This window comes from Calypte anna, chromosome 10, assembly GCF_003957555.1.
Source record: "Calypte anna isolate BGI_N300 chromosome 10, bCalAnn1_v1.p, whole genome shotgun sequence".
Taxonomy (NCBI): domain Eukaryota; kingdom Metazoa; phylum Chordata; class Aves; order Apodiformes; family Trochilidae; genus Calypte; species Calypte anna.
The window spans coordinates 13,407,160-13,420,731 of record NC_044256.1 but is presented as its reverse complement, the minus strand read 5'-3'; the positions used below and the strand labels follow the sequence as shown (position 1 = coordinate 13,420,731).

Sequence of the window (13,572 nt, the reverse complement as noted above, 5' to 3'; positions counted from 1 at the left end):
CGGCGGCTGTGAGCAGCTACACAGGATTTTTACAGCTAAATTAATGTATTTAGAGGGAGAAAAAAACCACCGACCGCTCCCACCCCTCCATCCGCCTCCTGAGGGTGACTCCTCAGGGGGTGAAGCACGGGACGGGCCGCGGTCCCTTTAAATAGCATTGTGTGGTTAACGTCGCCGCCGTCTCCTTGTAATAATTAGTCGCGGGCCGTAGCCCCGCCCCCTCCCTTCCCCGGCTCCGCCAATCGGCGCCCGCCCGCGTCACGATGAGGGCAACGAAACACGGAGAAAGGGAAAAAAAAGTTTGGTGAGGAGCGAGCGGGGCGCGGAGGGGCCGAGCGGGCGCGACGGGAGGCGGAGGTCCCGCGGGCAGGTGAGAGGTGCGGGGCCGGGCTGGGGGGGCTGCGGGCGGAACGAGCGACCGAGCGAGCAGGGGTCGGTGGGGCCCCTCCGCGGCGGGGCAGGTTGGGGCCGTGGCCTCCCGCTCGTTGCTGGGGAAGCGGCGGGGGCGCTGAGGGGGTGGGCTCCCCGTCCCCCGCCGTCTCCCCGACCCCACAGCCGGTGGGCCGGGGGCTGCGGGGTGGCGATGGAGCCGAGCTGGGCCCAGGGCCGCGGGGGTTCTTTTTTTCTCCCTTTTTTGGTCGTTTCTTCCTCCTCCTCCTCCCCTCACCCCTCCCTCCCCCCCGGTGGGCAGCTCCTCGCTGCGTGCGCAGGAGCCATCCCAGGGCAGAGGTGTTTGTACTCGTGTCCTTGGGTGGAAGGGGAGAGGCGGCCCCGCCGGCCCGCAGCCAGCCCTGCGCCGGGCGAGCGCCCGGCCCCACCGCCGCTCCCCTCCCTCCTTGGCCCCGCTGTTATTTTAGTTCGGCCGGGAGAGGCCCTGGGGAGAGCCGGCGGGGTCGGCCTTCCCTCCCGCCGGGTCTCCCAGCCGCTATGGGGGGGGTTTGGACTTGAACTCATGGAAGGGCTTCCCCGGAGGCTGTGAGCCGGGCCTGCCCCCGGGCCGGGGCTGGCGGGGGCTGCTGCAGGCGCTGTGCTCTTCGGAGAAGTTTCGGTGCCGCGGTTCGGGTTGGTTTGGGGACACAAGTTTTCCATTTGTGTTGTGGCAGCCTCCCGATTAAACCAAGGGTTGAAGCCTACGTAGTTTGTCTCTCTTTTGCGTTTTCTTGCACGAAAAGTTGTTGTCGTTGTCCTTGTGTCGAGCGAGGAATCCTGTGAAATTTAAAAAAACTTTGCTCCTTCTAGGCTCTGCAGAAAAGTCTGGAGTGATAGATAAGAGGTGCAGACATCCCCTCTTATTTCCACAGGATGGTAGGACAGGGAATCTTAAAAAATATCATATTACTGCCCAGTTATAACGACAGCAACACAGTACAGGAGCTTCCACCAAATGTGCTGCTGTAATGTGGGGGCATTGGCAAAACTGTTGGTAGTTACTTCTTCCCCTGCATGGACAGACTTAAAAGTGCACTGTTGGGTTCTCAAGTCCGTTCCCCGGTTGTTTGTCCAGGCTTGCCCTGTAAAGATGCCATTGCATAAGAGCTACAAAGAGTAAGGAGCATGCTGAGTTTTTTTGAGTCTCCTAAGGGTCTATGGTCCCATGTTAAGTGTGCCAAACTGGGTACACTGAAGGGAGGAGGGTGCAGCTTGGTAAACTGCCCTATGAACTTTAGGGGGAAAAAAAAATTCTCTTCCTCTTCCTGCTTCCAAGCAAATGATTTTTTTGTTTGATGTAATCTGAAATAGTTTCTTTCACTGAAAGAAAATCCTTTCTGAATTGTTGATGGTAACTCAACAACTGTGGATGCAAATATGTCAATTCCTTCCTTAGTCTCTTTCCTGTGTCTCATTTATACTTTTATAACTTTGCTCTTTGAATTCTGCTTGGTTTGTTTATCTGGTGCTGAGGTACCTGCACCTGTTCTATATATTAATTAACACCCAACCTAGAACAAGGGGATTGGCTATTTTCTGATGTTATATGTCTGCTCAGGCCAAAATAAGTGTTTGGAGAGGATTTTTGTTCATTATGACACTGAATACCAGTGTCAATGACATATCAGTGGCATAATTCCTTAGGTTTATTACTTTCCAGATATAGGAGAGGAAATTCTTCAGCAGTGAGGAAACTATATCCTGCACGTATTTCACAGGATACCTCTTAAAATATTTTTTGTCTTACAAAACTGTGAATCATATAAAAATAATAACATTAAAATAAATTTACTTCTCAACTAATCATGAATTTATGGCAAAAATGATCAACTTGTTATGTTCCTTAATACACTTCCAAGGTTGTGATGTATGAATGTAAGTATATATATCAACTTCTTGTTCCTTTATGGTCTCAGATGGCACATTCAAAACCTTATACAAATAGCTTGAAAGAGATGGTGGCAAGTTGTCAGAAGGAGAGTAGCATTAACACAAACTACTGAAAAGTTGCTATGGTTACAGAAAAGGTAATCCCTGTTTCTCTGGAAGTGTGTCCTTTTGTAATAGCTATATTAATCAGTGATTTCTGAGAGAATTGTAAGTGTACAAACTTCTGGCTCCATTTTCTTGGCAGCTAATAGCTATGCAGCTATTTTTTATTTTTTACTTAAATACTGAATGGGCTGTGACTTACATTCAAGATGAATTTCAAGCTACTAAGAACATGCTGAATTAAATTGAAAATAGTTCACTTTTTTTTTTTTTCACCTCGAGCTATCTGATACCAAGAAAAGATCTGTTTAAATGTCTAGATCCTTTTTCAAGGATTTTGAGTGAAGCAAGTGATGTAGCCTTCTATCACTGGAGTCCTTCGTGATATAGTGATAATACAATTCCACGTCCTGATTTAAAAAAAACAAGAAACAAAGCACACAAACAAGAAACAAAAAACAATAAAATGCCAAGCAAACAAAACAAACCCAAGCCTCAAACCATCATTTCAGCTGCTGGTAGTGATTGAGACCTGTTATGGATGTGCAGCTTTATAGCCAGGAGACAATGGGATGGGGAGGAAAAGGCTGTTCTTTTAATGGCTTATTCCCTGTATGTGATTACATTCCCTGAATGTAATGTGTGGATGAGCTTTTAAAATGTTTTCAGGGTAGCTAAGCTTTGGATGGTTTGAGATGGCTGCTAAGACTTCCAGAGGAATGTATTTTTCTGGTGCATCTGTATAGCTTTCCAGACAACTAACAAGTCCTCTCTAATGAAGACCCAGTGTTGACCAAATGCACCTTTTTGTTGTTTCCAGATTTGATTATTGCAGTGCAACAGTACATCTTGGATTGAAAGCAGCAAGAGAAATCTCAAAGTTCTTCAAGATTACTGAAATCTCATCAGTCTGGTATGTTGCTCTCTCTAGACTCCTGGAATAGCAAGTTGAATTCTTTGTATGCCAGGGCCTCCTTAGTTATCCTAAGGACACTGAAGTTTCTAGGACCTTGGCTTTTCATCAGTGACTCCATTCTTCAGAAGTAATACACTACTAAGAGCTATGTGATGAGGTATTGCTGGGGTTGGACAGAAGATTGGTTTTGGTAGTGGTGTTCATAGCACAAACTTGAACTCCAGAACCTTCAGTCAACATACACTCTGAGCTTGTTTTCATCTTGCCTGGAAATTCCAGGTACTTTTGCAAACTTCTACAATTGAAGTCAGGTTAGAAAGGAGCAAGTGCTAACTGAGTTTCTAGAGACTGCATGCAAATATATTGAAGAATGTATAAGAATACAGAAGGAATGTTTTTCATCATCACTTAGGCAATTAATTTCACACCATCCTTATGTAGATATGATCCGTGTGAAATTTGTTGTTTAGATTTGGTAAAAAATGATCAGTAATGTCTCAAAATAATTTCTCAAATGCCAAAGTTCTGAATTTGCTATACTAATGTGCTTCTAAAATTGATAAATCTGCAAAAATATCTTCTACAGAAAGGTTATGAGAACTATTGTTTATAAAACAGGATTGCAGCATTGGGGTGAAAAAAGAGTGGGAAGCTAAGTATTACTTAGAGAACTGTCTCTGATAATAAAAACCTAAAAGACCATATTTGTTTAAAAAGTATAAATAAAAAATCCAGCACATGCTGTAGTCCTGACATGATTGACAACCAGAGAGTAAAGTCCTTTTCTGCGATGCAAGTTCAATATGTGTGTGCAGCAGTCCAGTTGCTTTGCTACTTAATAACGTGAGGTATAATGTATTCAAGACTGTGGAAAAAAGGTGCAGAATTGTGAAGAGAGCTCTTGTGATTGGCACTGATCTATTAGGAACTGGGTAGCAAGTAACCATCTCTTCATCTAATCCCCAAACAGACATCACATGTAGCTTTAGATCGCTACTATTCTGGTCACTGTTTGAACTGGTGACTTAAAGATGAAAGGCTCTGTTCTTGACCTCTTGAGCTGTCAAGTTCTCCCAACTTGGTGTCTTCAGTTTGTGTAAGATTACAGAACAAATGGCCCTTTAGCTGTTCCATGATTACAATAGTCAAATGAGAGTCAGGTGCTTTCTCTTGTTACTGTCCTCAGTGCAAAGTTCAGTGGCAGCAAGCTGAATGTTTTTTACACTTCTGTCAAAGCTTCACTGTTTAATGTGCTTGCACAGCAATCTGCTCTTTTGTTTCCTCTACATTGCTGCAGTTATTGTAAGAATAGAAAAAGCATAACTGGTAGACCTGGCATAAATGTTGCCTCTGTTTTCTCCTAAACATTTGTTTACGGGGAAAATAGGTGGCATATGGGCAAAAACTGAGCTTATAAGTTAGGTTTTTTAATGTTTAATTTTCTGTTTCCTGCAGCATGGGATAATAAAATACATAGCAGGATTTTTTATGTCCAGATTCCCAACATCTAGATACAGGTGTGATTACCTGTAACTTCTAGGCCAGTGAGTTAGGGTCAACTGTGAACTAGCTTCAATACCCCACTTCACAGATGTTTTTTTGGGGGTATCTTTTACTTCTGTAAGGATAGCAAATTATTCTTGGGGCATTCTTTTTTTTTTTTTTCAGTGGTGGTGTTCCAGTTGAACACAAGGAAAATTTTTCACTCTAAGAACAGTCAGACACTGGAACAGTCTCCCAGGGGAAGTGTTGGATTCCCCTGCTTTAAAAAGTTTTAAGTCTCAGCTCAACAGGGTGCTGAGACATGCTCATATAAACAACATTAGAAGGGTTGGACCAGATGATCCTTGAGCTCCCTTCCAACCTGACATTCTGTGATTCTTTTGTTGTTGGTTTTCATGTTGTGGTTGTTTTTGTTTAGTGAGATGAGGTAAGCAAATCCAGGTCACAGTGCTGAATGGAGGAGCATCTGCTTTGCCATTGCCCTTTGGGTAAGCCATGCTCTTGCTTATCAGGAGCTTGCCAAGCTTCTGCCAGATCAGTGACTCGGAGGCAGGTGGAAGAGTCTGATGAGCACCAGAGCTGAGCTAAGGGTCTGGGCCAGACTGTGTGACTGGGAGGGGAAAGGTGGTAAGAAAAAGGGATGAAACTTCTTCCTTGTGATGATAAGGAGCTGCTGGTTGCCTTTCTAACAGAAGCCTAGGCTGAAGTGTGCCTTGTTTGAGGATAAAAATTAGCTTTTATCACCATTGCAATTGTGAGGTGGCTAGACTTCTGTGGTAGCCTATAGAGCTGGTGAGTTTTGGAGCGATGTGTTTGGGTTTTTTTCGTCCCCTTTTGAAAGCACCTGAAAAATAACACCGACTTTAGGGTTGTTACATCATATTCCATCTCCTAGCACTGGGCAGTTTGGCTGATAAGACTTGTGACTTCTACTTGTGACTTGTTTTTCTGGGCCTAAAATTTATGTGCTCTAAATTGAAGCTTTCCAAGACTCCATACTGAGATACTTAGAGGATACTTTACTGGTATGTTTTATTTGTGTGAACTATGTTATTGGTTTTGCTTAGATAATGTTTGGTAAAAAAAGTATCATTTAAGTACGGATTCAGAGTTGTCCTTGATTAACTTCTAGCAGTCCTGACTCTTGCAGGGCACTGAATTCAGGTGCAAGGTTTGGTTCTTTTAAGCTTCTGTTTAGGTTCTGTAGGGGAAATTGCTTAAATCTTGTTAATTCTGTCCTTGAAATGTTTCATACTTAAAATTGTACAAATTGCTGCTTCTGAATCCTAAATGGATTTGTTGTGTGATGGGTTGCTCTAAAATAGAAGGTAACATAAAATGTGTTACTTAACTGTTAACTTTTAGAGGAATTAAATGTCCTTGCTGAAGGTGTGTTTTATGCTCTTTTAGGTCCATGTGCCACAGCTCAAGGGAATACTTAGCTGTAAATATTTTCCCGACATTGGGTGGTATCTGCAGTAAAGCAGTCTGCTGAACTGTCTTGGACTTGATGAATCTGCTTGAGGAAAGTTAACTCAGATACCCATTTGGTGGTAGAGTTGTAGTAAGGCCGATCCCATGATGGCTGGAGAAAAGGTGGGAAGAACCAGAAACAGGGAGTTTTTTCCTCTCTGCCTGTGCACAGTACAAAACCAACCAAAATATGCTCACGCTGGCAAGTGCTGTATCTTCCTCTAGCTTAATATTTTTAGCTGTTTTACACTAAACACATGAAAATGTTCTATATAAGTCAACCTTGCTAAGTCTTGTGTAACTATGATGATACTTCGTGGGTGCAGGAGGGAGCACTGGCTGCGTTCTGGTTCTTCCCCATGTAGCTGGGTTGGAATGGGGCAAGGCTTTTCTCAAACGAGGTGTCATCGCTGGGCTTGTGAAATACTTCCTGAGCCTTGTTTTGTTTTTACACTTCTCCCCTGTTCCAGGCTTTTCCCTGGATAGATGGGCAGGGAACAACATCACGCTGAGGGAAAAGAAACACTTTTAACCTAAAGGACAGGTTTTGTCTAGCGTTAAGAGGAAGCTGTGCTGTGAGAAAGGTGGCCGAGGGCCAGAACCTGAACAGGATCTTGCAGATGTGTTCAGTCAAGTGAAGGCTGAATAAGCACGAAAAGTTTCTGGCAGAAACCTTGGTACCTTGTGAGATGGAGCCACTCACTTCCTGCGGAGCTCCTGTGCTGCTGACTCATGCTTGACACGGGCAGAGGACTCTGGGGACCTGGCAACCCCAGGTATTTTTAGCCGGGGTTGCTAATTTATACCCCGTGCCCGGCTCTCCAGGCTAACTCCAGGCACTCTTTAAAGAGTGGAGGAGCTCAAACCCCACGCTTAATTTTGTCCCGTGAGCAGAGCAAGCCGCAGCTTTCCCAGCGCGGCAGCAGCAGCAGCATCCATCCCTGCCAGCCCAACCCGGGCTCTCCTTCTCCCCTCCGGTCCGGGAGCAGCGTGCGGGGCAGGGGGAGCCCCGCAGGGACGGGTGAGGGCGGGAGGCTCTGCGGGGCAGCCGGGGGGGGGCTGTGCGGCCGCAGCCGCTCGCAGGGGCACTCTCTGGAGCTGGCTCGGGGCGCCGTGCCGCCGAAGGTGGTGGTTTTGTCAGCGCCGGGAGCGGGGTGCTGTCCCTTTAAGAACCAGCTCGCCCAGGGTGCTCGAACCTGCCCAGCCTAACCTGCTAGCGAGGAAAAGTTCTCTCAATAATGGATACGCGGCTCCGCCAATCGGAGCGCGGAGCCTGGCCGGAGGGGTGGGGCTCCGTCCGCCCCGACCAATAGGAGCCGGGGAGGGCGGGGCTCCGCCTCCAGGCTCGGTTGCGCCGGAGCAGGGCTCCGAGTGAAGTTAATCTGGGGTGAAGCAAACAGAAAATTGTGGAGATTTTGTTGGTAGGAATTTTCCGGTTCTAATCGCGTCGTGTGGCGTTATTTGGCCCTCCGGGGCGGCGAAGTTCATGTGCGTGGGGCTTTTTTCCCCATCGTTTCGCTTTCTAATGATGGCAGAATATTAACATTTATGCAGGGAAGCAGAACAAAAGGGCTCTTTAGACAGGAAATAAGGTGCTGAGAGGCTCAAACTTGACCGAGTTTCTTTTGTCATCTGTTGGCTTGCACCGGGGGTGTTTTGCGTGGAGGGATCGAGTCGTTCCACCGGATCTGATAGAGAAATGTTAATTCTAAAATAGCGTGGATAATGCTGCTGCTTTGGAGTTACACAATGTTACAGGAAGGGAGCTCGATTTTAACTCTAACTTCTCTGATTCTGATGAGATTTGGGCTAACTAATTATGACAGCTGCGATGGGATTATTCAGTGATAGCATTTGCTCTAAGTCATTTGTCTTAAATTGTCTTTTGTTGTATCACTGAAGACTGCTGGGCTGTTGTCTGTGTATTTGTTCTTGGTGAGATGTATCTCTCAAAGGTCTTTAGCATTTAGAACAAAGATATGTAAAAATTATGTAAAACACTGCAATTTTTCTCCTCTTTTTAAACCAGTAACCAGAATTATAAGGGTTTGTGAGAGCTCTGACTATAAACACAGGCAGGAAAATTATGTGTTAGTGCCCTGTGTTGTGGTTACTACCAACAACAACAACAACAAATAATAAATGGGGGGAGATTTTTTTTTTTATTGGTCAGTATCTCTTGAGTCCTGTACTGCCTGAAGATAGGTTTTTTTTCTCAGAGGGAAGATTATTTTCAGTTTCTGTACCAGATTTATCATATGTGGTATTTTTAGTGACACTTTCTGCATCTGAAACGTGTTCAGGAACAGGAAAAGTACAATTTGTCGTGGGTGGCATGGGATAGGGTGAGAGGGAGGAGAGCAGGAAGTGTCGAGTCAGGAAGCAGGGGGGTTCTAATGAGAATAAAGGCTTTTAATTGTCATCCATTCTGTATCTTTGGCAAGTATTTTATGTGAGGCCACATTCAGAACAATGCTTTCAGTATGGTGAATGTATTTTCTTCATTGCCTAAATATTTCCTGTATTTTATAAAAACTCTTGGGTCTGTATAGAGTTGTTCCCAAGAACTGGAAAGAAATAGTCCCTAATACTTGTTGAGTCTAAGGAGTTTGGCTTTTTTATGATTAGTCAAGATGACAAAAGAATAGATTTGAAAATTGAGGAACAATTTTCCCAGTGACAATGGAAAACGATTCTTAGACATTTACTGAATGTAAACAAGTGTGATTATTAGAGTATACCTCATTCTTTCAATTTTCTATTGAGCCATTTGGTTTTCTTCCAAAGTGCTGGGTATGGATTACTTCTCTATGTGTCTGTGTCTCGACATGCTGGCATCTTGCCATGCTCCAGTAGTTTATAGGTCTAAATTACTAATTCATTCTTTTCTCGTATGTTTGTAGCAGGCTTTTTTTTATGTTCTATATTATACCTAAACCATTGAAATATTACTTTAGGATGAGCAATGACTACATAGGGACTTCTAGCCAAGAGGTGGGCCAGGTCTTATGTGTTGGAGGAGATGTTTAAGAGTGGGATATATGTGTTCAAATACCTGGATTTTTATTAATTTCTTCACTTACATGTGGTGTTAGGTGTAGACTGAGTGGATAGATCAGATGTCAGAGGTGAGTGCAAGAAGAATAGTACAATCTGCTGTTATTTCTATACATTTTTGAGTGTGTGTATTAGACTTCTTTACATACAAGGAAGCAAACTTAAGTATTTGTCTGCTATCAAATACTACATTTAGCCAAAAGTTGGTTTTGCTTAAATAAGGAAAAAAGCTGAATCTATGAGGCAACATGGTTCATTTTGTTTGATGATTGAGCATCTATTATTCTCAAGTCCCATCTTCCGCCTAAAGTTTGTTAGGAAAGATGTATTATCTGCAACCAACTTTCCTGATTGATTCAGCACAGAAGTGAAGTGCTTAACTCTCTCACCACATGTGTGCAGTTCTAATGCAGGCTGTTTGTAGAAAGCAAATCTGCCCTAAAGGATAAACATAACACTTTGCTGGCACAGCTGTACAACTTCTGTATTCAGGCTACAGCAAATGTTTCTTGCCTGCATTCAAAGCCGTCGCTGGCAGGACCCGTGTTGTCCTCGCACAAGGATTGGTTGTTCCAGCACTTCTTGTTCATAATACCTTCTGCACATGCTCCATCTGTAGACCTTAAACACTGCGAATGTGTTGTGTGCAGTGGGATTTGTGTGTCTGCTTTTTGTGCCAGGATGGAATATACATCTGTGATGTGAATAAGAGATTCTGAAAGTGATTATAAAACTGTGTACAAAACACAGGACCAAGTTTTATCTCCCCTCTATATGAGACAAAGGGGATCCAGGCTCTGTGGTGGTGGCACTTCCCAGTGTCATGAAATGGGTGGCCCACTACCTGCTGGGATGGTAACCCTGTGCTCTGGTTGTGTTTAATGCTGCTTAGTGAAGGCTGCATGTATCCCGTGGGATGCTCTGTGCCATGTGCCCACAGCCTCTGGGAGGGCAGGCACCCATCCTGAACACCGTGACCTGAGCTTCAGATCCCTAAACACAGCAAGGCAGGTGGTGTGAGCACTGGAGACAAAGTCAACTCTGCTGTTTTAAATTGTTTTAAATTAGTGGCTCGAGCCAACCCAACTGCCTCTTTTCCCCTCTTCTTCCTTCCCCTATTTCCCAAGTGGTTTAGCGACCATCTCTGCTAATTGCTGTGTGCCCAAGGCCGAAGAGAACTGGGGAGCAGAACAATGTCATCTCCAAGAAGCCTCTCCAAGAAGCATCTTGGAGAGTTCCAGCTATATCCAAGAAGGGACATCTGCCCATGGTTGTGGAGTTGGGGTGTGAGCAGCCTGCTTGCTGTTTCTAGGAAGGGTTGAGCTGTTGATCCTCGCTGCTGTGCTGTGTTGTGTTGCGAGGAAGGTTGGTGCTGGAAGGACAGCCCTCCTGCAGCTACAAGAGCTTCTCCTGGAGATAGTTGGCCTCCTGTGGTGTGGAGCTCAGTCTGGGTGGGGCAGATGATCTGGCCGGTGATGTTTACACTGTAATAAGGTTTTGTGAAAATAAGCAGTTAATTACACATGACCTACAAAGGAATACAAATAGCTTGGATCTCTTCTTGCTTTAAAATCCACTTAACAGAAGCATGAAAAGTTTAGGATTTCTAAGCCTGCCTTTTTGTTACCTTTAGAATTATCAGGAACATTAAGTCCTTCTTTTCTGTTCTTGTTGGATGTCTCAGATGTGTCATAAGCTTCTCAGCCCTTAATTGAAGGGGTGGGGTGATGTATTTTTAACAGATCCCTTCTTCCAACTGTGTTTATAGGGCTTTTGAGCTAAATAGAGATTAGCAAAAACAATGCTTTGACAGTGCAAAAATTGTTTCTCCTCAATCAAGTTATGTTCTCTTGCTTGATCTCCGTTTGTTGACAGAAACTGAGGTTTTCTTCTTTTGAAAAGTAACTTTTTTGGCTATTATCCATTGAGAGAAACAGAGTTAAATCTGAACTTGATCCATCTTCTCCATTTAGAAGACAATCTTTTGAGTATTACTTAGACAAATGAACAGTCATGTTTGAATATTTCCTAAAAATAACTCCTTGTTAAGTAGCAGCTTTATTAAACACACAGCTCTTCCTTTAACTTAGTGCCTCAGTAATCTTGCAGAAGCTGAAGCTGTCTCCATGCTGAAGACCACCCCTGTTTAGCCACTCTGCCCTGTCAGGATGTATTTGAATCATAGGACTCTAACCTTCAGGAGACGGTATTTGTCAGTCTGAAACGCAGAATCCTGGATCAGGAGAACTAAAAGCTGAGCAGTGTGGCTGGCTTGGCAGGCCCCAGCAACCACCTGAACAGTTTAAGTAGCTGAGGATTTAAGACAACTCTGCCCTGGTGTGTCCTGTGAATCTGTGGTGCTAATGCATTTTTACCTATGTGAAGGATTAAGGAAGCAGATACAAACTTAATAATCAAATCGCAGGACGAGCTTAATTGCTGTAGTTTTGAGGTGCTTTCAGCTTTTTGAAGTGTTTTCCACTTGGATGTGTTTGGTTTAGTTATATTTTTGAAACAAGTACTGAAGATTTCTCCATTAGCTTGAACAAGGCAGGAGGCTAGAGTTTTCATGTTTTACTGAATGTAATTGAGCTGATGAAAGCAGAATATTGTATGGGGAAGGGAGATATTTTCCACTTGAGGTTTTAAATTCTATTTGGAGACGAGAGGCAAGAGAGAACCACCAATTTTGCAGGCAAAAATGCACGATTTCTGTACTTAAGTTAGACATACTCATATCTTTTCATGCAAAAGGCCATCTTTGAGTTAGATCATCAGTAAAAAGCACTTAATGAGTAGTTGATCATACTGTTTTTGAGGTTGGGATGACAGAGACTGCAAAGAAGGATTAGATTCTCTACTATGAATTTAAGATGCTTTTCTAAATTCATAAATCAGAACAAAAGCCTCACTGCAATGTAGTGTTACCAGGTAGCAGAATGTCTTCTGTGCAACAGAATGACCTTGCACTGGAATCTGCACCATTGTTAAGGTAGGGGCAAAAGAAGTTTTTGTGTTTTGAGTGTTAACTTGAAATGCTGGAAGATTGTCCTTCCAAAGTTCCTTCAGAATCAGCTAAGAAGCTTACAAGGTAGCTTTTATTTCAGATGCAGAAGAGTTTTCCAATTGAACTTCACCATACTTTGTATGATCTTGTGATTATGATGTCCAAATACCATGCTAGTATCATGTCCTGTTGCATATTGGTGTTAAGTCTTTGAATAAGTGATTTTATAGGAATTAGTTATCAAACAAATGTTAATTGTCCTGGTGAGAAGTAACTAGAAAGGTAAATACTTTAGAGTTGCATGACATCAAAAACATTTGATTAAAAAATGGGGAAAAAAAAAGGTGGCAATAAGGAAGGACTTCCCCAAACCGGGAAGAGACTTAAGAAGTGAATTGCTTAATAGAATTGTTTTGAATTTCAGTGTATTTTCATCAGGTTTGTTTAAAATATTCTGGGAGAGGAGGAGGGCAGCATTAGTAACAATAGGTCAAGGTAAGTGTATTAGTTGCATAACAACCAAATTGTCAGCTGAGCGTGACAAACCATGCAGGTGCTGAGACTGGTGTGGAGATCAAGGAGAATGGGATTTGTTGTGGATTGGCCTGGCAGCTGTGTGGGGTGTTTTTGCCTTCCTGGTAAGTCAAACTTGACATGAGCTTAGATTGAGATTTAGGTCCTGTTCAAAGCAGTGAAGTAGTAGTCTATCTGTAATATATATTTTTAAAAACAATAAAAAAACATCTAATTTCACACTCTGATCACTTGGTTGATTGTTTTGCCTTCCTGCATTTGCTTCTTTCTAGCTTGGTATCTATTGAACTTTTGAATGTTACCTATGTTGTCTCTTGTTGCAAGAATTAGCTTGGTACTCTGTAGAGTCACAATGTGTCTGTGACCCATGGTCTAAAGTCTGTACCTGGTCATTCTGTATATAAGTAAAGTACTGACTGCCTGCTTCCTACTTGTGCTTTTGTCTTTTACCTTAGATCTCCTACTGGAAAGTAAGAAACCTTGAAGTATCAGTCTGCTCTGAGGAATACTTCTGTCCTTGCCACAGCTCTGACACCTTAATTTCTCAGGCTGTCAAGAGCTGAGATGAAGAATTTATTGAGACTGCTTTGTTTGGCCTGATAAGGTCTATCTAGTGAACTTACACAAGGTGGACAGTGCCAAATGCAGGTTGCAGTGTTGC

General features: G+C 43.5%; 1 protein-coding gene across 7 annotated transcripts in view; it reads left to right on the top strand.

The window, feature by feature from the left end:
* Positions 1–208: 208 nt before the first annotated feature.
* The window catches only part of ZFAND6 (zinc finger AN1-type containing 6), a 37,036-nt gene continuing 23,672 nt past the window's right edge, over positions 209–13,572 (top strand). Inside the window, exons 1-2 of one of the 7 annotated variants that reach the window (XM_030456707.1) lie at positions 209–304; positions 3,242–3,334. The gene's annotated coding sequence lies outside the window, so the exon portion shown is untranslated. Of the gene's footprint in view, positions 378–849; positions 1,063–3,241; positions 3,335–7,647; positions 7,735–13,572 lie in introns of those variants that run through there. The other 6 variants (XM_030456705.1, XM_030456709.1, XM_030456708.1 and 3 more) reach the window with 6 other exon arrangements.